Source organism: Rhinolophus sinicus, chromosome 2 (genome assembly GCF_057876585.1).
Source record: "Rhinolophus sinicus isolate RSI-liver-muscle chromosome 2, RSI-T2T, whole genome shotgun sequence".
In the NCBI taxonomy this organism is placed as follows: domain Eukaryota; kingdom Metazoa; phylum Chordata; class Mammalia; order Chiroptera; family Rhinolophidae; genus Rhinolophus; species Rhinolophus sinicus.
In genome coordinates, this window is record NC_142502.1 from 42,057,546 (window position 1) to 42,078,667 (window position 21,122).

A 21,122-nucleotide genomic window follows, 5' to 3' on the forward strand; every position below is an offset into this window, starting at 1 on the left:
CGCTTTATTGCAATAGTCGCTTTATTGCAGTACCCTGGAATCAAACCCGCAATATCTTTTAGGTATGCCAATTGGAGTTTCAGAGGTAAATGAAAGAAAATAGGACAGAAAGAATATTTGAGAAGATAATTGGTAAGAATTTTCCACAATTGAATTGAACTGGAAACTTCAATCCACATTTTCAAAAGGCTCTGCAAACTCCAAAAAAGAAAAGTATAAAGAAAACACAGATAGGTATAGTAAGTAAAGTGCAGGAGAGAAGACAAAGAAAAAAATCTTACAAATAGCAGAGGGAAAACAAGACATTAGTTTTAAAGAAGTAAGAGTACAAAAAAGATAGCTGACTTCTCATCAGAAGTGGACAAATCAGAAGGCAGGGAACAATATCCTTCAAATGTGGAAAAAAATGCTAACATACGCGAATTTTATGCTCATAGGCAATAGCCTTTAAAAATAGAGGCAAAATAAGAAGTTTTCAGAAAACAAAGCTGCCTTCTAAGAAATAGTAAAGCAAAATCTTAGGCAGAGGGAACTATCCTAGGTAGCAGCACAAAATTTCAGAAAGGAATGAAGAACAACAGGGAGATCAAATAAGTGGGTAAATATTTTTTAAATGAAAATCGATAAATACATGTGTTTAAACAGAAATTTAAAAATTACTGGAAAAAAATAGCATATTAAAAATTTATGATTATTCTAAAAGAAAAAAAAAATAGCAGAGGACCGAAAGAGCAAATAACAGATAAAAATAAAATAAAAGAACAAAATCAAACAACCAAATAGTAGATGTAAGCTAAGAACATTAAGTATAAATGGAGCAAAGACTTCAATGAGAAGACAAAGCATTTCAGATGGGATTTTACAAATCCAGGATGTAAGCTATTTACAAGAGATAACATCTGAATATTAAGAGTACTGAATGTTTGAAAGTAAAAGAATGGAAAAATAAGACTATTTTATTAGTATAAGACATTAGGTATTAAAGGCAAGGCAAGAAGTATCACTAAAGATAAAGGGTGGCATTTTATAACCAAAGAGCTTTTTCAATAGAAAAAAGACGATCTCAGAAAATTATTTAAAAATATACATTTCATTTCATAATTCGGAGGCACTTGATCTTGAAGTGTGGTGGCTACAGAAACTAGGATGCTGAACATTTAGAGATGAATGAATGTGAACAGGGACAGAGAGCATAGGCTATGCTTTCAACTGTTTAAATGAAGGAGAAGAAAAAGATATGTCATAAGCTACCAGAAAGTGAAGGTCTTATGATGAAAGGGATTTAAGTGTAAGTTAAACTTAAAACATGAACGCCTTTAAGACATTTTGGAGAAAAAAAAAAATTGCTACTGAATAGTATGTTGTTCTTCTGTGTTGCACTGGGTGTAAGAGTAGGTTAGTTTCACAGCAGAGTACTGATGAGGGTCCTGTCTTTTGCATTTACACTCCTTTTGACCTTCAACAACTCATTCATCATCTAAGCCTCTATTTCTCCTTCTATAAAATAAGAATACTAATACTGGCCTGCTAGGATTATTGTAAGAAGTAAATATAGTTTTCACAGAAAAGTGCTTTGTAAATGGAGTATGTTTAAATACGACATTACAAGATAAATGCAGCTTAAAAATATAACTGCATTACAAGATAAATTCAGATTAGAAATCAAAAAAGAAGCATGGTAAAACCCAATGATAAAAGTATCAGAAATTCTATTCCCTTTAGAATTAAAAAAACAAAGTTTTGCATACATACTTGGGACAATGTCTGTATTTTCTTGCTCTCTAGGTGCTTTGTCTATAAAACATAAATACAAATTGGTGCTAAAATATTTCCTAGAGTCCAGCATGCCCCATTATTTGCATTCTTTGGTGTGCCTGGGACCCCCGAGTGCACTTCACCATGCAAATACCATCATCACTGAGATTTGCTTGCCAATTAGAACTATTCTAGTCTGGAAATCCCATGAGCTCTGATAAGGGAGTTCTTGGGCTTGTGCAGGAAGATAACCAAACAAAACGTATTGTACAAATAGATGCCTATGTTGTATTACCTTGTCATGTAACATAACAAGAAATATCCCAACAATCCTTCAGCAGATGACAGGAGTCAAACAACACTGCAGTAGGAAAGATGCTCCGCAGATACAGGGTCCAAGACATAAAAAACTAATATTTCTGCTACATAAAATATTAAATCCTCAATGGCATGCTTCTAACATTCTCAACAAATGCAGAAACACTTGATGAGGATGGAACACAGCATTAATGTATCAATTAAAACACAAGGCAGTCATTTCTCCTCTACGTCTTGTCTTCCAGAACTCAGGAAATGCTTAATGTGCTTAATGATGCCAGTGGTGGCCACCGTCACTTTCTCTGGGAAAAGTTATCCTCAGTCCAAGTTGGCTGCTCTAATTCCTCAGCACCCTTTGCTGTGTAATTTCTATGAGAGCTCAGACATTTCCACTGGACAAGCATCCTTCTATATTTGAATATGTCACTAAATGAAAAATAACGAATATGGTAAGAAAAACAACAACAACAACAAAAAAGCACTTTGGCAGGCTAGATGCTGAGCATACTGATCTGAGTCAGAAAACAAAAGTTCGAAAACATACCCTTGGCATGGTATTCTTAGGAAAATCACATATTCTTTTTTCACCTCAGTATTCCCCACTCTAATTTTTTAACTCACTGCATAGGATCACAGACAATAGGGTAGATTGTTATTGCATCATCTTAGCTAACCTGAAAGTAAAGAGCCCAGAATTTCCTTGTCTGAATAATTAGGGTTAAGGTCAGCACAAGAGAAAAATGAGTGGATTTGGGAAGCAGCTATGAAGAAGTAGTCATTGTGTCCTAAGAGATGACATTAGTTCCATTTGCTTGGCAGATCTCTATTTTTCCTCACTTTAATGCTCCAGGTACATCTCTCCTTGACAATCGACCATACTGAATCCCAGCAACCCCAGGCCAACAAAAACTGCTTCATTGAGAACTCAGAGAAGCAATAGCCATGAAGACCCAACGACCTTCATAAACTTCTAAACCAGTTCTATACAAGAACTGGCTTCCTGCAGTTACAAATCATTCGTGAACACCCAGATTTAGCAGGGACTTTTATCTGATTCTTTTCAGACCTAACTTCCCATTCCCTCCGACAACCACGTGAGACTTATTTTGTATAATAAATTTCTTACTTCATAATATTCATACTGGTTCTGCTTCTATGATTGAACCCCAACTGATACAGAAGATAAAATGAAATAACAGTCAGTAAAGGCAAAAAGGATTTTCTTTTGTTTTAATTGTGAAAAGTAATCTTGCAACTTTATGCAGGGAAAAAAAAAAGAAAAACTTAAAAATACCTCCAACACAAATGTACTGGCTAGGCCTGACCTCATTTGCATACGTGGCACAAGAGTACAAATAGTGGATCACATGCAATATTATTAAAAATATATAAATTATAAATTGAGCTAAAACTTCCAAGCAAAATATGTTCTATTGTACTACCTTGAAAATTATACCTTCAAATTCAAAAAGTTTGAAAATATGCATAAAGTTATATAAAGTTATGATTTTATGTGGCTTAAATACCAAATTAGACAACTTTTTATAGTCATCCTAGTTATTAAAAATTTTTTATTAATTTCAATTTTAAAAAACTCTGCTGACACAGTAGTAAGTGAAATTTTCAAAAGTCTTAAAGAAATAATTATATTCAAAAATAAGAAATTAATTTTACTTATCACATTCAAATATCATAATGGGGGCAAACAATAAATTATCCTTATAAATAAAACATTACAAAATATTTTAATTTCCTCCCTATTAAGGTTATTTTCACTGTCTTTAAAAATATTAACTAGATTTCTACTATAATATAAACACTAGTGTAAATTGTAGTGATCTCATTATGCTTTAAGAGAGCTGCTTATATACAAATTTAATCTCAATATGGATTTTTATAATGTAAAATGTTCTTTAGCTTCCATGTATAACTGCTATAAATATCAGGCTAATTCACTTACGTTTCAGAGTAGGATGGCGTGATGGTTAACTTAATGTGCCAACATAACTGGGCCATGTGTGCCTAGATTAAACATTATTTTTTGGTGTATCTGTAGGAGTGTTTTTTGATGAGTTTGGCATTTGAATTGGTGGACAGAGTAAAGTCAATAACCCTCCCCAATGTAGATGGTCATCATTCAATCCTCTGAGCACCTAAGTAGAACAAAAGGCAGAGAAAGAGGGCATTTGTTTCCTTCCTCCCTGCCTTTTGGAGCTGGGACATAGCTCTTCTCTTGTGCTTATACTGAGATTTATATCATTGGCTTCTATGATTCTCAAGGCCTTTGGATTCAGACTGGAATTATACCACTGGTCTTCTTGGGTCTCTAACTTGCAGATAATGGGATTTCTCAGCCTCCATAATCATCACATGAGCTGATTCTTCACAATAATAAACAAATACAAAAAAATTATGTTTCTCTGGACAATTCTGTCTAATACAGCTGGTATAGTTTGGGTCTGACCAAAGTTCTAGATAAGAAAAATACAAAAGTCAGATAAGATGAAAACAACTTCTGTTTAAAGGTGTCAGAGAACTGTGAAAGCAAAGAGGACTAGAAAGCCTAGAATTCTGGAGATGCAGGAATCTTGGAAAGGTAGCTGAGAAATCTGAAGCCACTTCTCCCCTGGAGCACTTGCTGACTTGTTGCAGACAAAACTGACAGTAGAAGCTTGGCTCAGACCAAGGGTCTCATTTGGTGACAGAAAGACCAGCAGAGTTTTTGGTGGTCTCCTGGTTTTACAGTGGCAAAGAAAATGAAACTTGAGGAGGTTCAAGCTCAAAAACTGTATCTCCCTCAAGAGACTTACCAAATTCTAAAGGTGCTTCGAAGCTTCATACATAAAGGGGCTTTAATATAAGCTCTCTCTCCTGAGATTAGAAATGAAAGGATCAACATTTCCTATTTAATATTATACTGGAGGTTAGAGCAACTATAATAAAATAAAAGGTGTAGTATTGAAAAGAAGTAAAACTGTCATTATTTGTATGTGATTTTTTTTGATTATTGTAAATCAAAGGAATCCACAGACAAACTACAAGAATAATTAATGATCATTCTATCAAGGTCAATAAGAAATAATCATATTTCTATATACCAATGTATAAGTTAATGTTTGCTGTGTACAAATTATCCTAAAACTTAATGATTAAGAAACAACTGTCTGTTCAGTTGACAATTCTTAACAGCAACAATTTGGTCTGGGATCATCTGAGTAGTTCCTGTGGTCTTAGATCAGCTCAGTCGCTGTCACTCTGCTATCAGCTACTGGAAAACTGAGGTTTGGCTGGCTTGGGATATCCACAGCTGGGATGACTCACCTCTACTCAAGTTGGTTGTTCACCCTTCCCCAGAACACCTTGGACTTGTTTACATGGAAGCTAGGAAGTATTACTAGGAAATCATTTTTTTTTGTGTGTATGCCTGAACTTAAAACTGGCACAATGTCACTTTTGCCACATTCCATTGGCCAAAGCAAATCACAAGGCCCCCTAGATTCTAGGGTGGGGGAAATAGATTCCTGCTCTTGATGAAAGGAGCTCAAGAGTCATACTTCAAAGGATATGACTAGAAAAAGGAGTGGAGAACTAGGGCCACACATGTAATCACTCTATTACAATCAGCAATAAAGAAATACAAATTTTCATAAAAGATTAACTATAACAGCAAAAAGATAAGAAACATCAACAAAATACCAAACATCTGGACAAGATAGAGTAACAAAGAAAAGACTTCCCTCCCATCTGACACAATGGGCAAATACATGAAACAATTTTTAAAACAATGGGCATGAGGGAGTGAAGGACAAAGATCCCCAAGGGACAGGAAACAAACAAGATGAGCCCTATGATTTCCCCAGCTCACTGCCTTCAGAATGTCCCTAGGTAATAGTACAGGAAAAAGCCTGGCAGTGTCCAGCAAACTTCATGGGTTGAGGAGAAAGAGTTGGAGGGAGTTCAGGAAGAACAGAAAGCTACAGAGAGCTCACCAGACAGAGTAGTAAAAAGAAGAAAGCTACTGAGAGAAAGAAACTTGAAGACTGTAGCTGAATACTGATTAGCACATGTGTATGAGGAAACCACTAGGCATTGTTTGCGTCTGATGCCAGCAGTTACATGCTACAAACCTTCATGACAATGGCATGCAGTCACATTTTATTTCAAGGTCACAGGGCAAGAGATATAGGACAACCATCCATTTCTTTGGGGTCTAAATTATATTCATCAAAAGAGCAGGGTCACAGGTCACAAGTGCCAGATCCCAAGTGCCAGATGGGCTACATGTTTTATATTCAATGAATTTCCGTGTCTGTGACATGCAAAGCTCTCTGAAACACAGGTCTAAGGGGGTCCTGGTTCTGGTTAGAATTATTGGTACATTTGACCATGGACTAAGGTGTTCGATTGATTGACTGATTGCCACTACTATTTTTACCCATTGTTTCTAAGTACTTCTCTCATTTTTGAGGGGATTTTTCTCATAAAATGTTATTTCTTTAATGTGTTACCATCAGGTTGTATTTAAGCAGGTTTAAAATCCATTAAAAGAAGAAAAAGGGAAGCGGGAGACAAATAATTTGATCCCCAATAAACAGGGACCGTGTTTAAACCCATGGTTTTGTTCGATTTGTTTTGATTAAAACTGTACCCTATTTTTGTACTCCCTATAATGTGTAAAAAGCTATAATATCTTAAGCTGAGTTCTTTTGGCAGCTTATGTTGATTTTTAGTGTCAGATTCAGGACCCAAGGAGAGAATGAATGCTATACATAGCCAATTTACTGCTAATTAGATGTGTTTGCAAGTTGGAATTCCTTCGATCAGGGGAATAATTCACTGGAAGCCTGAATATAGAGAAGTAACTTTAAGAAGGGAGCTGGATTCAGAGAGGTGTGTCAGTAATGATGACTTGTGCAGGCAGGTACTCACCCAGATCATTAGAGGAAAGCATTGGGGGGCGCGGGGAGGGGCTGTGCTCTGTACTGCATCTGTCAACCAGCTGATACCACTCTGCTTCAGCTCCTCACCAAGGGATGAGACGGGCCCTTTAAAAGAAACTTGTAGTAGGTATTTGTGCTTGACTGCAGCACGCTCTGAGGAGTCTACTGGGAAGCCCAGAGAGATCTGTGGAACTTCCAGCACACACACACACACAAACCAAATGACTTAGGGTAGGGTGGGTGGAAAAATAAAGAGGAAGCAAGAAGGAGACGTGAGAAAAATTCATTTATCCCTATATTATAACAAGATGCTCTCCGGGGAACTTATTTCAAAGTAAAAGAAGAGATGAACAACTTTATTAATGGTATAATTGTTCATAGGCTATATAAAACATCTTTTAAGTATCAATTTACAAGCGCCCAGAAGATTACGGAAAACTGAGAATAAGTTTAAAAAAAAATCAGCTTAATCTAATTTCCTCCTATAACAGAGCAAGAGAGCTGCTGAATCAATAGTTATAATTAGCGTAATTGTCCAAAGTGGACTGACCATACTAAAGATGCAAAACGTGTCATCTTGGTTAAATTTCTAGTCCTGGGCCACTTGGTAAATGTCTTTAAAATGGAGAAGTCAGGAAAAGAACAGGGTTTAGCTTATCTCGGGTGAACAAAGATTCTTGTGAGCAATACTTACGCCATCCTACAGAAGACAAAAGAGTGGGATGCGTTACTGTGTCAAACTGAATTCTTCAAGAATGTCATGCCTGTTTCTCTTTCACATCTTAATTAATTACTTAGATAAGGGTCAACTATCAGATTCTTGCATATGAATGGGAGCAGAGCATTTTCCCTTCAAGTCTGTTACTCCTATTGTTGCAAAACCAATCTTCTCTCCTGCTAATACCCTTTACTCCGCCAAACACCACGTATTTATTTGGTCAAACTTTCAGTAAAGAATTATGTTTTCACAAAACTCCTTGATTGAAAGAGAGCAAGGAAAACTCTGAAGAGATGGAAGAAAAGTGAATTAAATTATCAGAGCTAAATTTTGCATCTATCTCTCCTCTCTTTTCTCTATCACTACTTATAGGTCTGGCCCTTCATTATTTCTTGCTTGAATAACTGTGAAAGCCTCATATTCCTGAGACGGCCTGTTTATATTCATCCAGCGTCCCTTTCAGAGATGTTTCGTGAACATAAATTTGACTGCTACTCTGCTGCCCAAAAAACATTCATTGCTCCCAAACTTCTTATTAAAGCACATAGGCCCTTCACAATAAATCCAATCTTTCTTTCCAAGCTTACCTCCCACCACCACCAATCAACAATACCCTTGATTTTATAGCTACATAAACCTTCTTTTGGTTTTCCTGACTTTTCTCCAATATTAAGCTGCCTGTTTCTGTGTGATCCTGTACAAAGGGAATTATAGACTGAAGATGATTAAAAGTATTTGTTTCAGAAATCACCTCACCACAGGACTATTTTTCAATTGGTAAGATTTAATGTAATCTAAATTTTTATTTAATATTAGAAAATTCATTTTCCATTAATTAATTTTGAAATCATCATGTAAAAAAAAATAGACATTTGTAAAACATAATAAAATACTTAAACTTCAGAATGTCACTTTTCTTTCCAAGTTTTTGTTACTTTACACATGCTGTTCCAAAAACATACCACAAAAAATATGGTCATCCTAGGGATAAGATTGCTATCATGTTTAGTTTTCATTCTCATCCTAGTTTATATAAAATCTATTTACTAAATTTTGCATTATGTAAACCTTAATCTAAGCTAATTTGGTGATTATAGGTATCTACCACAAAAACGTTTTATGGATGTTCTTTTTTAGAAGTCTACATAGACATCTAAACAACCAAGGAAAAAAACTACTCAGAAGGACCTTTTAAAATACTATAGGGGATTTGTTGCCTCTAGCATAGTATCTGCCTATGACATTTTGACCTTCTAAGTATTAAATCAGTCTCCAATATGAAGGTAAATACACAGTCACAAAAGTAAACATCTGGTTTCCATGTAAAGAAAACACAGAGATTTTTAAAGGTCGATTACAGACGAATATTTTTCCTATTGCCCATCTAGAATTTTCATATAAAATTTATAAGCAAAGTCACACATTTAAGCTATGTATTAATTTCAATATAATGTGAAAAATATAATGCAATCAATGTATTTGTAAAATGAACCAAATTTTCCTAGCTGCAGGCATGAATGGACTTTTATCACTGTATGAAGAGATAGAATTGTTTCTCTCTTCACCTGTCCTATTTAGTTCCAGAATAAATAGAAATGGATCCTGTGTGGACTAAATATTTGGTTCATAATCTTTCATATTTAATTGACCAGTTACATTTTTTAAGTCAATTAGAGGACATGAAGTTGTCAACTTCTTTTGAAAATTAATCATGGTGTAAAATAAAAAGAAGTAGTATGCACTATCATCATAAAAATCACAAAGAACTTAATCTCAGAATCGCAGTGCTTCCCAGGAGAGTACAACTGGCAATCTTAAAATGCCTGTGTTTTTTCTCATTTCTCACCATATGTTAATGAAAATATCATCACAGAAAGCCAGTTATGTTTATGGACTGGGATTTAGGAGCCATTGGACTGTGAACTATGTCAGACAGTTAGTCAAGGCATTCTATGGTGATGGTAAGCTTTTGCTGTTGAGATATTTAATGATTATACAAAACTTTCTTAGCACTACCAAAAAATAAATAAATAAATACAATGTTAACTGAGTGTCAAAGAAGGAAGTGATACTTTTCCAATGAAGTAGATCTTAAGTGGCTCTTTATTTACTACAATTCTCAGATAAGGCTGTTTTCAGAGAAGGCTCATGAAACCAGAGAAAATGTAGCTGCAGTGATCATGGCCACGAGGCAAAAATATTCTTCCTAGTGTGAGAAGTAGGGAACTACATCACATAGTCATTCTCATAACCTAGAAAGGCAGGTCTCTGCATTTTTCAAAGCTTGAGCTTGTTGGAGGAAAGCAGAATACTCAGTAGAAATTAATGGATGAAGAACTCTGCACTTAAAGACTGTACCTCACCAAGTGCATAATGTGTTTGCAATAGAACTAAAACACATTTTTGGAATTTTCATTGAGAGTCTAAGTAGGCAAGCTACAAGCCAGTCTCAGAGTACCATACTTACCTGAAACTTAGGAGAGAAGGTAGACTTCACTAGAAAGTAAATTCTTAACACTGGTTTAAAAATAATTACCACTTCCTGTGAGAACCTGAAAACTATTCTCAGAAGCCCTTTGTAATTTCTTACATAGAAAAGTATAAAAAGCTCTCCTGCATTTTTTTTTTTTTCTTTTTAACAAGTCTTTAACAGCTTTCTCCATCTCTACTTAAAAGACCTCTAGGAATTCATATAAATCGATGCTTATAAATGGAGGACTGTCTATTACGTATAAGAATCTCTCACCTGAATTGGGTAAAATCTGGTAGGTAATACTCACTTTTAAAAATCCTAACTTCAATTTTCACTGTAAAGTTTTGATGCGCTATTTAGTGCGGATGTGCTACAAATCACATCACAATAAAATATAATTTTATTTTTATAAAACCATGTTAACTAGTTTCAATTTAAGTTCATGCCCACACATTAAGAGGATCTTTAACACTGTCCAATCATAAGATGCTTGAGCGATTCAATCACTCTCCTGATCTAGATGTGTGTGTCACACGTTCTTTCTCTTCAAACCCAAAATATTTCCTTACCCATACCGAATTGCACCAGTGACCTTGCTTCCTACTTCACTGAGAAAATTGAAGCAATCAGTAGAGACCTTCCACTGATTCCCACAACTTCCTCTGCCTACCCATTAGCACTTGTCATCAGATTTTCTGCCTTTCTGTTTGCTACTCTAGATGCCAAGCTTCATTCCTACATGTGACTAGTTGAGCCTATCACATTCAATCTCACCAAGGACATTGCCCCAGCAATTATTCTCTTTCTTTAATATATCAGCAATATTTTCTTCTATACTGTATTATTCCTATCAGCATATATCACAATGGATTGTATCTTTGTCCCTGAAATACTTTCTTCATTTTGCTGCTAGCACATTACACTCTCTTGTCTTTCCTGCTATTACTCTGGTTTCTCTTTCTCAGTCTTTTTTGTTGTTCCCTCTTCTTCCTCCCAACCTTTATAAAAGTTGAGATGCCCCATGTCTCATTGTAGGAAGGGCACAGAATTTCTGTCTTGCTTTATCTATACTCATATTTTTTGTAGTAGCATTTTGTCTCATGTGTTTTTCTTTTTTCTTTTTTTTTGGGGGGGGAAGTGTTGGAAGACAGTGTGTTTCTCCAGGGCCCATCAGCTCTAACTAGTCATCCTTCAATCTAGTTGTGGAGGGCGCAGCTCAGCTCCAAGTCCAGTCGCCATTTTTAATCTTTAGTTGCAGGGGGTGCAGCCCACCATCCCATATGGGAATTGAACTGGCAACTTTGTTTTTCCTTGTTGTTCAGAGCTTGTGCTCTAACCAACTGAGCCATTCAGCCACCCCTCCAGAAGTTCAACAGCAGCTCATTGTCTTCAATCTAGTTGTGGAGGATGCAGCCCACCGGCCCATGTGGGAATCAAACCAGCAACCTCACTGTCCAGACTTCAAACTCCAACAAACTGAGCCATCTGGCCGCCCGACTCTCATGGTTTTAAATTCCATTTACATGCTAAAAACTCACAACATTTCAGCTAATAATTATACCCCAAACTCCAGACTCAGAAATCCATATACCTTTGCAAAATCTCCATTTAGATGTCCAGCAGACATGTGAAAGTCAACTAGACTGTTATTTGTCACCATATACAAAAATTAACTCAAAATGGATCAAAGACCTAAATATAAGACCTGAAAAAAATAACATACATAGAAGAACATATAGGGACTAAACTTATGGACCTTAGCCTTAGAAAGGATTTTATGAATTTGACTTCAAAAGCAAGGGAAGTAAAGCAAAAATAAATGAATGGGACTATACCAAACTGAAAACTTCTATACAGTAAAAGAAACCATAAAAAAAAAAAAAAAGGCAAAGAGGCAACCAACGGAATGGAAAAATATATTTGCACACAACATATCTGACTGGGGACTAATATCCAAAATACATAAAGAACTCATACAACTCAACAACACAAACAATCCAATTAAAAAATGGGCAGAGGACCTGAACAGACACTTTGGCCAAGAAGACATACAAATGACCAACAGATATATGAAAACATGCTCAATTTCACTAGCCATTAGGGAAATGCAAATCAAAACCACAATGAGATACCACCTCACATCTGTTGGAAAGGCTATTATCATCAACAAGACAAGAAATAACAAGTGCTGGAGAGGTTGTGGAGGAAAGGAACCCTCATACAGGCTGCTGGGAGTGTAAATTAGTACAGCCAGTGTGGAAAACAGTATGGAGGTTCCTCAAAAAATTAAGAATAGAGTTACCATATGACTGAAGAATCCCTCTTCTAGCTATCTACCCCAAAATTTTAAAAACATTTATTTGTAAAGATATATATACCTCTATGTTATTGCAGCATTATTCACGGTGGCCAAGACATAGAAATAACCAATGTGTTCTTTGATAGATGATTGGATAAAGAAGATGTGGTACATATATACAATGGAGTACTACTCTGCCATAAGAAAAGATGATGTCACCATTTGCAAAGCGACAACATGCATGGATCTTGAGATTATCATGCTAAGTGAAATAAGTCAGATGGAAAAAGTCAGGATTTCACTCATATGTGGGATATAAAACTCAAAGCAATAAATAAACAAATAACAAACAAATGAAAAATAATAGAAACAAATGACAGTATGGTGGTTACCAGTGGGAAAGGGTCGGTGGGGGTAGGAAGAAGAGAGTAAAGGGGGTCAAATATATGGTGAGGGACAGAGACTTGACTTTGGGTGGTGAACACCCAATGCAATATACAGATTATATATTATTGTATATTTCAATTGAACACTTGAAAGCTATATAATTGTATTAACCAATGTCAACCCAATAAACGTCATAAAATTAAAAAAGGAAATAATGATTAAATAAACTAATAAATAAATGTCAACACGTTAATGTTCTCAATTAAATGCACACTTTACAAATTTAACCATGTGGACTGCATTTTTCTTCACTAAGTCTGGCAACCTTTCAGCATGTCCAAAACTGAACTTTTATTCTATTTCAAAACTTTTCCCAGTTCAGGTGATGTCAATTCATCTTTCCAGTTACTTAGGCTGGAACCTTAAAGCCATCCTTTAGTTCTCTTTCTTTCACATTTCCCATTCCACATCCAATCCACATCTTGTTCGTTCTACATTCAAAGTATATCCAGAATCAGACAACTTTTCACTACTTCTGTGTTCTGTGACCCTCTGCCCCACAACCAAATCAGCATTATCTCTCTCTAGGATCACTGCAATTGATTCCTAAGCCGGCCTCCTTGCTCCCTTACAGTCCGCTCTGCTCACAGCAGCCTGAATGATTCTCTTCAAAGGTAAGTGAGATCATGCTTAGAACAAAAGCCTTTCTTACAAATGGACTATAAGGCTCTCCTTGCTTTTTCCTGCTGACCTCATTTCCTACAAATGTCCTCTTCTCTAGCCTTGTTTACTCTGTTCCTTGAACACATCAGGCAAACTCACGCACTAGCTATTCTTTCTGCCTGGAGTTCTTTCCTCCAATATATTAAAAACAAATTCTCTGACCTCCTTTAAATCTTTACTTTAGCATCGTAATCTTGTTGAGGGCAATCAGATTATTCAAAATGTTACTTGTTCCTCCTACCTCATCACTTCTAATCTCTTTATTCTGTTCTCTCTTTTATAGCACTTACCCTTCAACATTCTTCTCGGGTTTATTGTGTGCCTTGCTCCACTAGAGTGTAAGACTCAACACGTATAAGGATTTTTCTCTCTTTCTGATTCATTGTGTGTCCTTAATCCTTAGAAGAGTACCTGTCATGTGGTGGTGATCAGTAAATATTCATCGAATAAATCAATGAAAACTCAGCCTCAGATTGGGGTAATGGGTCACATTTCTAGAGTAATATTCAGAGTTTGCTGGAATTCTTACGTTTCTTCCTGGAAGGCACAGAATAAGGGAAATACAACATAGACACAAAGATTCCTATTTCTTTCTGATACACTATTGGAAACAAAACAATTTCAAAAGAACAGGCATTTGATTAAGAATAGAACAGGCCAATGGAAAGAGCTTCTCCTTGGCGGCTTTACATGACACTGCTAGGCCTGCTTTTCTAGATGTGAAAACAATGACAGGAAGCTAACCATAACAGAAGTAGTAAGAAACAACATGAGAATTTTGCGCATTTAGCTATATAAAACACTTCCCGTCTAATTCTCCTTTGCTTAATGTATATTAAATATATACATTTGAAACTCACTTCATTTTAAGACAGTTATCACCCACATCTGGTTGCAATATGCATTTTCCTCATCCATAATAATATTTGATTGAAAAAATTCAACACAATATGAAATTTTAGATGAGTCTATATCTATGTAGCTCAGTTAAGTCTACAAATCATCTAAAACATATCAGCAATTAGAAGTTTAGTAGATCATAGATTTGCTGATTCTTTTGTTCTTAGCTCAATAGAATATTTATTCAACAGATGACTACTGGCATTGTTAGAAGGCGGTAATGCATCTAAACCATGTTTGCTTAGCCTAGCAAAATAATAAATTGTGCTGTGTTTATCCTTTTGTTTCTAAGGCTAACTGTTGGCTTTATTTAATACCCTCTTAACATGCTAATAGCTCCTAATGGTCACATCAGCCATCAGTTAAACAAACCATTAGGTTGTGAAAAGAAATTTCAGTAACGACAATTCACTAATTTGTTGATTGTTAATGGACATTAGCCCATTCAGGACCTTAGCCTAGACATATAGTTTAACTCAGAATCTATTATAGCAGTTTCTCTATACAAGGCAAAGAGGCTAATTCAGCATTCTGAATACTATTTCCAAAAGACATGCTACCTAGATTTTTAAATGCAAATTAATGTTTCCAATCTACGACATACACATGAAGAAAAGAACCTGCCAAAATAAATTGACTTTCGCATTATATAATTTTCACACTGTTTATGATTAAGGATAAATTTGCATGGGTCTCCTTAATCTTTTTCTCAATTATTAAAGCACTGTTACTGCTATTTTAATTGTAGAGTAATTTCTGTTTTAGATCCAAAATATCCTTTATAAAATCAAAACACCAAGTTAGTATGCCAGAAAAGTGAAAGTCAAAGACACATTTATAAATAAGATTTTGCTGTTCATTTCATGCTTATCTTCACTGACAAGAGTTTAAATTGCTGGAAAATATTTTCTTATGTTTCACTTTTCAACTACTTTATTTTTCAACTGCTTAATTTTTATGTAGAAATGGAATTTGATGACTCTTTTCAGAACAATTACTCAAAATCTGATATTTGAGGTAAGAAAAATGAATGCATAGTTCATCAATCTTAAAAGGTAAGATACTTTTGTGTTTCTTTTTATATTTGAAATATTTTTTTATAAAAATTCCAGAACTTCTCTAAAGCTACCCAGTGTCCCTTTAATTCCGTGTAAATTCAATTACTACATACATTGACAGACCCCAAAGCACACACATGACTGCGGAAAATCATTTAATTGTACTCATATTTTACATAGATGCCATTCATATTATTCAATAATAGGATAACTAGCGCACAATTAAATGTGGCATGTAGTATTAAAGCTAAGCAATGAGTGTATTCATTTTCACCTTTTTTTTTTCTTTCTTTTTCTCCCCCCTTCTGTCTTCAAAATAAGCATCTTATTTTGAAGGTATTCTCATGAGGGTATTCTCACTACACTCTATCATAATTTATTATTTTAACAATTCATAGTGAAGAGGTTTCAGGTTATTTAAACAACCAAATGTTTAGGGATCAAGTTTCTCAGCTTTAAAATTTGAAGAAATATCTTATGGATATGCAGTGTTCTCACAACAAATTAACAGGCACTCCAAAATGATTCTCCCATATGCCATTTAATCATTTCATTACCTTGAAATGTAGAAACTAAATGTCCTGGTCATACAATCACCTAATTATCATGATTGGACCATATACTAGCATATGTATACACATAGTGCAAAATACTTTAATGAATTTTATACGTCTCAAAATTTATTATATAAACTAAATGAAGTGTCCATATTTATTTTCATCCTTTTAATTTCTAAAAAAAAAAAAACTCTAAATGTAGATACCACTGGGTAGCAGCCCCTATGTTTTGGTGTTAAACTTGCAAATTTTTTTCTGAAAATTTCTTAGGAGGTTAATTATTTGTCTATTTTAAACTATATACTATATCTTAATTGTACATTACTATTATTTCATGTGCTATATTGTACTTTTACCATATGTTGAAACTTTATATAACATAAATATATATATAGGTTTCTACCATAAATATATAAAAGTTTACTAAGATTTATTTAAAAAATTATCAATATTTCCCATTCTTTAAATGTCATAAATAACCACAATGTTCAATAACCTCAAATAATCAAACTAATCATTTTGTTTACTCTAGAATTCAGTTTATAAATATTGATTAAAAATGCAGACATTGCGGGATTGTTTTGAGAATTAAGCTCAAGACATAATATGGTATAGTATTGAGATTCACCTAACTTTAGATTGCTATCTGGATGTAGAGATAGAACCTAGATGGTGGAGAGCTTGGAGTGGGAGAGGATAATTATACCCTGTTTGTAGAGGAAAACGAAAATTTTCCACTAATTAATAAAACAGAGAAGGCCCTTTTATTTACTGTTATCTAATGCTGTCTCTCATTCTACATAAGAATCATAGTCATGTTTAACTTGTTATTCTGCCCACAAAAAAAAAAAAAAAAAAAGCACAGCTGAGAACATAGGGTCCATTTTTCATTTCACCAGTGATATTAAAATGATAAGTTGGCAACCTTAATTGTTTCTCCCCATAGCTCATTATAAAGTCACCATGTTGATCTATCAAGTCATGGAGTAATTCAATTGATTGATTTGAAACTATTATTGGATTCAATGGCCTTAAATTGCCTCTTTCCACAAAGCAAATATCTTTTGCTAAGAGATACTTTATATGACCAGTATACAAGTATGAGCTTAATCAAATTAATTAATTAAGATACTGACTTCTGTTTGTACTACTATAAAATCCATACCAACCATCATTGTAAATGGAAAAATGCAGTCACTGGGGGAGAAAATGGCAATGACTTGGAAAATCTTATACACCAGCAGTTGTTACCTACATAGTTCTAATACCTTATCAGCTGATTTTGCATTTACCACAATTCTAGTCATGGCACCTTTGTCCCAGACTGTGAGAAACAATCATTATTCAATCCTTCTTCTAAAGGAAGAATTGAAAAATAAATTTTTATATCATTTATCCTTTCTCATCTTTGTCGCATTGTTTCTAATTATGTACTTTGGAGTTCACTTATGACAGCCTCCCAGTCACGTTAAAATTGGCAATTGCGTGGCACATCCTTCCACATTTGTCCTTAGTGCACAAGCAGTCCTTTCTACAGATGTCTTGTGACCATGTTTCTTGTGTTCCTCAATGGGATTTTACTTTATGACCATCATCATTTGCTGACTCTCTTTAAATGTCCTCTCATTACACTTCATTTATTCACTCAAGAAATGTAATTGAGCACCTTATTATAAGGCAGCATTGCTCAAGGTCATAGGAAATCAGCAGTGAATTCAAAGATTGGAGGTAGAGAAAGCAGAGATTATAGTTTTGTATAATTTCTGGTACAGAGGAGAACTGGATCTAACCCTTTTGAGTTCTCTTACTTATCATGCATTAAGTTCCTTTCCTGATAATTTGATTACCTATCTTATAAGAAGTTTTCAGGGAACATTTCACACCCAGAATATTTCCTAATTTGGTTAAAGAACTCCAATAAACTTGTTAAAATCTTGAAAGGTGATTCTCTGAGAAATTGTGTAATGATTGATGGAAAGAAAATGGCATTATAATATTAGTTCTTCCTTTTGCATGTATAAGAAATAGCTAGAAATTACTGAAGTATAATCAGTCTTTTTATTTTTAGACTTGATTAGAAAGCTGGTTTTGCCTACAACTGTAAAATGAAAAAAATTCACATTGTACAGTACATCCATAAATAGGCATTGCATTTTAAAATAGCCAAACCCAATAAGGTAGAAAGTGAATCATTTTATTCAGCTTTAGGAGTGTAGGACAGTCACAAAATGAAAACTGAGGAACATGAAAATTTCCCTCTAGCAAGGTGATTTTTAAAAATTTGATTATATTTTCATAGGAAATTTTATATCTACCATTCCAGAATCTGTCTTAGATTACAAATTAGAAGAGCTGGTCTACCAATAAAAGACAAGATTTTCGATATGGAAACATTCAGTGACAGCTGAGTGATAGTCATCATGTTAGGTAGAGTTTGCACTTCCCAAATTACCACATTCTCACCAGTCCTCATCGCCATGCACACAGCTTGTTTCATTCATGTTTATTGTTTGTCTAATCCCATAGGCATTTGAGTTGGTGGACCATGACTGGCACTAGAAAGTGTGATGTTTAAAGAAGACACTGACTATTGGAATTCTAAGTAAGTAATTGAGATGAGGAATGGGAGCCTCTCCCCAGCAGTTTTCAGTCTGAAAGTTATTCTATTCTTACCCAAATCCAAAGAATGGTTTTCATATTTCCCAGTATATCTGAGCTGAGACATTTTTTTTTTTGTTATACATTTTTGCAAAGGCAGCATTCATTGCAAAAGTGGGAAAGCGATAGGAAAATATGCCATAAAGTCACTAGACTTTATTAGATATTTTTTCAACAGTAGTATAATTCGTTCATTCTCAGAATGAATTCTCTGAAAATCTGGTGTCAGCGCAGATACAAGTGAATAGGCTAGAGTGATTTGTTATGGTTTAATATGGAACCAGCAAGGGATAACATGTAACTATAAAGGATACAGAAAACCATCAGCTCCAAAATGGCTTGTATCAGCTTTATAAGGTTTTGGAACATAGGCTGAGCACAATGCTTTTCACATAGTAGACAGTCAGTCAATATTTTTGGTTAAATGGATAAATGGATAGAAAAGTTAACTAATCAAAAAATAACCCCCAAATTGTGAATATTTGTTAGGAATTTCTTGCCAAGTTTACATTTATCCCCAAGTCTCTACTAACTTTCAATCACCCTGAGAATTACATTGAAGCTTAGCTGAACATTACTTCTATTTTGTTAAATAGAAGTTTATGCTTCACTTATTTATTAACTTCTCTATAGTCGATTTCATAGTTACAGTTTAGTTCTTCTCAGTTAATTGTTCTTTATTGTCTTTAGAAGATCCTGAACCACAAAAAAGCATTTGGAAAAGTATATGTAACATGAAAATCCAACTCTGATGTTTACAGACATTATTCTGGAGTACTGGTAGTAAACAGCATACCTTATTATGTGGTAATTAAGCTGGACCTATTTGCATTTGGGTGTAACAAGCACTTCAAGGACACTGTAGAAAATCACCTGTGATATTAACTATAAGTAGGAGAGGCAAATGCAATTAAATAGACTTTAATATAGATTGTACAACGCCAGAGTTAAAAGGACCTGGTGTCAGACTTTGTCTTTCCTATTACTTCTCAGCTAGAGGTACTGGAATCTCCCACCGTGGATCCACCCACATTCAATTTCTTGGCTGACAAGAGAAGGAAAGGTGACTATTGAGTATCTATTCTGAGGAGATTAAATCTCCCACTCCACTCTTGCTCCCACAGTGCAATTTCACTTTACTTACCTTACCTGACACTTCACTTTCCTACTGTGTTGGAAGTACTCTCTCAAGAGAGTTTATAGGCTACTCAAGTGAGATCCTGGAACTTCCTCACCTGTACCCAACTTATTTGTCATTCAGGGTTTGAATTGATAATCCTCAATGTGGACTCCACCATTATGCTTAATACAGTTTGCAGCTAAGATCCCTACTTCTATGTAGGGATCCCCAGCAGTGCATACCAAACTCCCTACTGGTGTCTCCTTGACTATTCCCAAGTTTGCACAGTCCCTTTGGACAGTGCACTGTCCTCTACTGCTAGAGTCAGCAGTAGATATGAGACCATTTTCCTTTATCTCATTCCATCTTGCCCTGAGCCCAGCTGATTTCTGACACCTCACCACCTTATCCCAGGACTTCTGATCAAGAAAGATCTGTGAGGTCACACTTTGAAGCATTTCCACTGTTTCAAACACATAGAGACAAGTAAAAAGAGGAGAAAAAACCAAAGATCATTAGGAAACATATAGAAGAAAGTGAAGCAAAACAAAAACACACATAGGAAGTGGTAAGAGGGGCTGAAGCCACTGCCTGCTGAGTTTTGAGTCACAAGCAGAATAGGCCTGGGATCTGTCTTCTTCAGGGAAGCAGAAACTAAAATTGGTCCCCATGAATCAGATGCTGTTTCTTGAAATCAGGCACTGGAGTGGAATTCTCCACACATGAAAGAAAGTGGCAGACTCAGCTGCCTGCCACAGCAGAGGCTGTAGCTAAAATAAAACTTCAATCTACAAAGGCAGGGGGATTCAGACAAAGCTAAACCAGGAAGTAACTCAAGCCACCTACTAGTTTTGTCACTAGTTTGGAGAGATATATACAACATCACCAAGGTGCCATAGCCTTGAAACATCAGACATGTTGGTGTATTAGAGGCTCGTATTTTTCCTCTGTCTGGAATCCCCCTTTCCATTGTCTGCATGTGCCTGAGCTCTTCCCATCTTCCAAGAATCTGCTCAAATTATACGATATTCCTTCCATAAAACATTCTTAGAAATTTTTGTTTTTTTAACTGGACATAAAAGTAGGATGTCTTCTCAGCAGGTTTTGATACGTGCATCTTACAGAAGCAAAATTCTAAGTCTATGCCATACTGGTAACTCTGGCCTGAGTATATGAAGACCTCAGGTTGAATCCCAGTTCAGCCAGTCATAGCTGG

General features: G+C 35.2%; 1 long non-coding RNA gene across 1 annotated transcript in view; it reads right to left on the reverse strand.

Annotated features, from left to right (window-relative positions):
• Nucleotides 1-7,015: 7,015 nt before the first annotated feature.
• Nucleotides 7,016-21,122, reverse strand: part of LOC141571893 (uncharacterized) — a 71,666-nt gene continuing 57,559 nt past the window's right edge. Inside the window, exon 3 of the long non-coding RNA XR_012496947.2 lies at nt 7,016-7,118. This is a non-coding gene — a long non-coding RNA (uncharacterized LOC141571893). The remainder of the gene's footprint in view (nt 7,119-21,122) is intronic.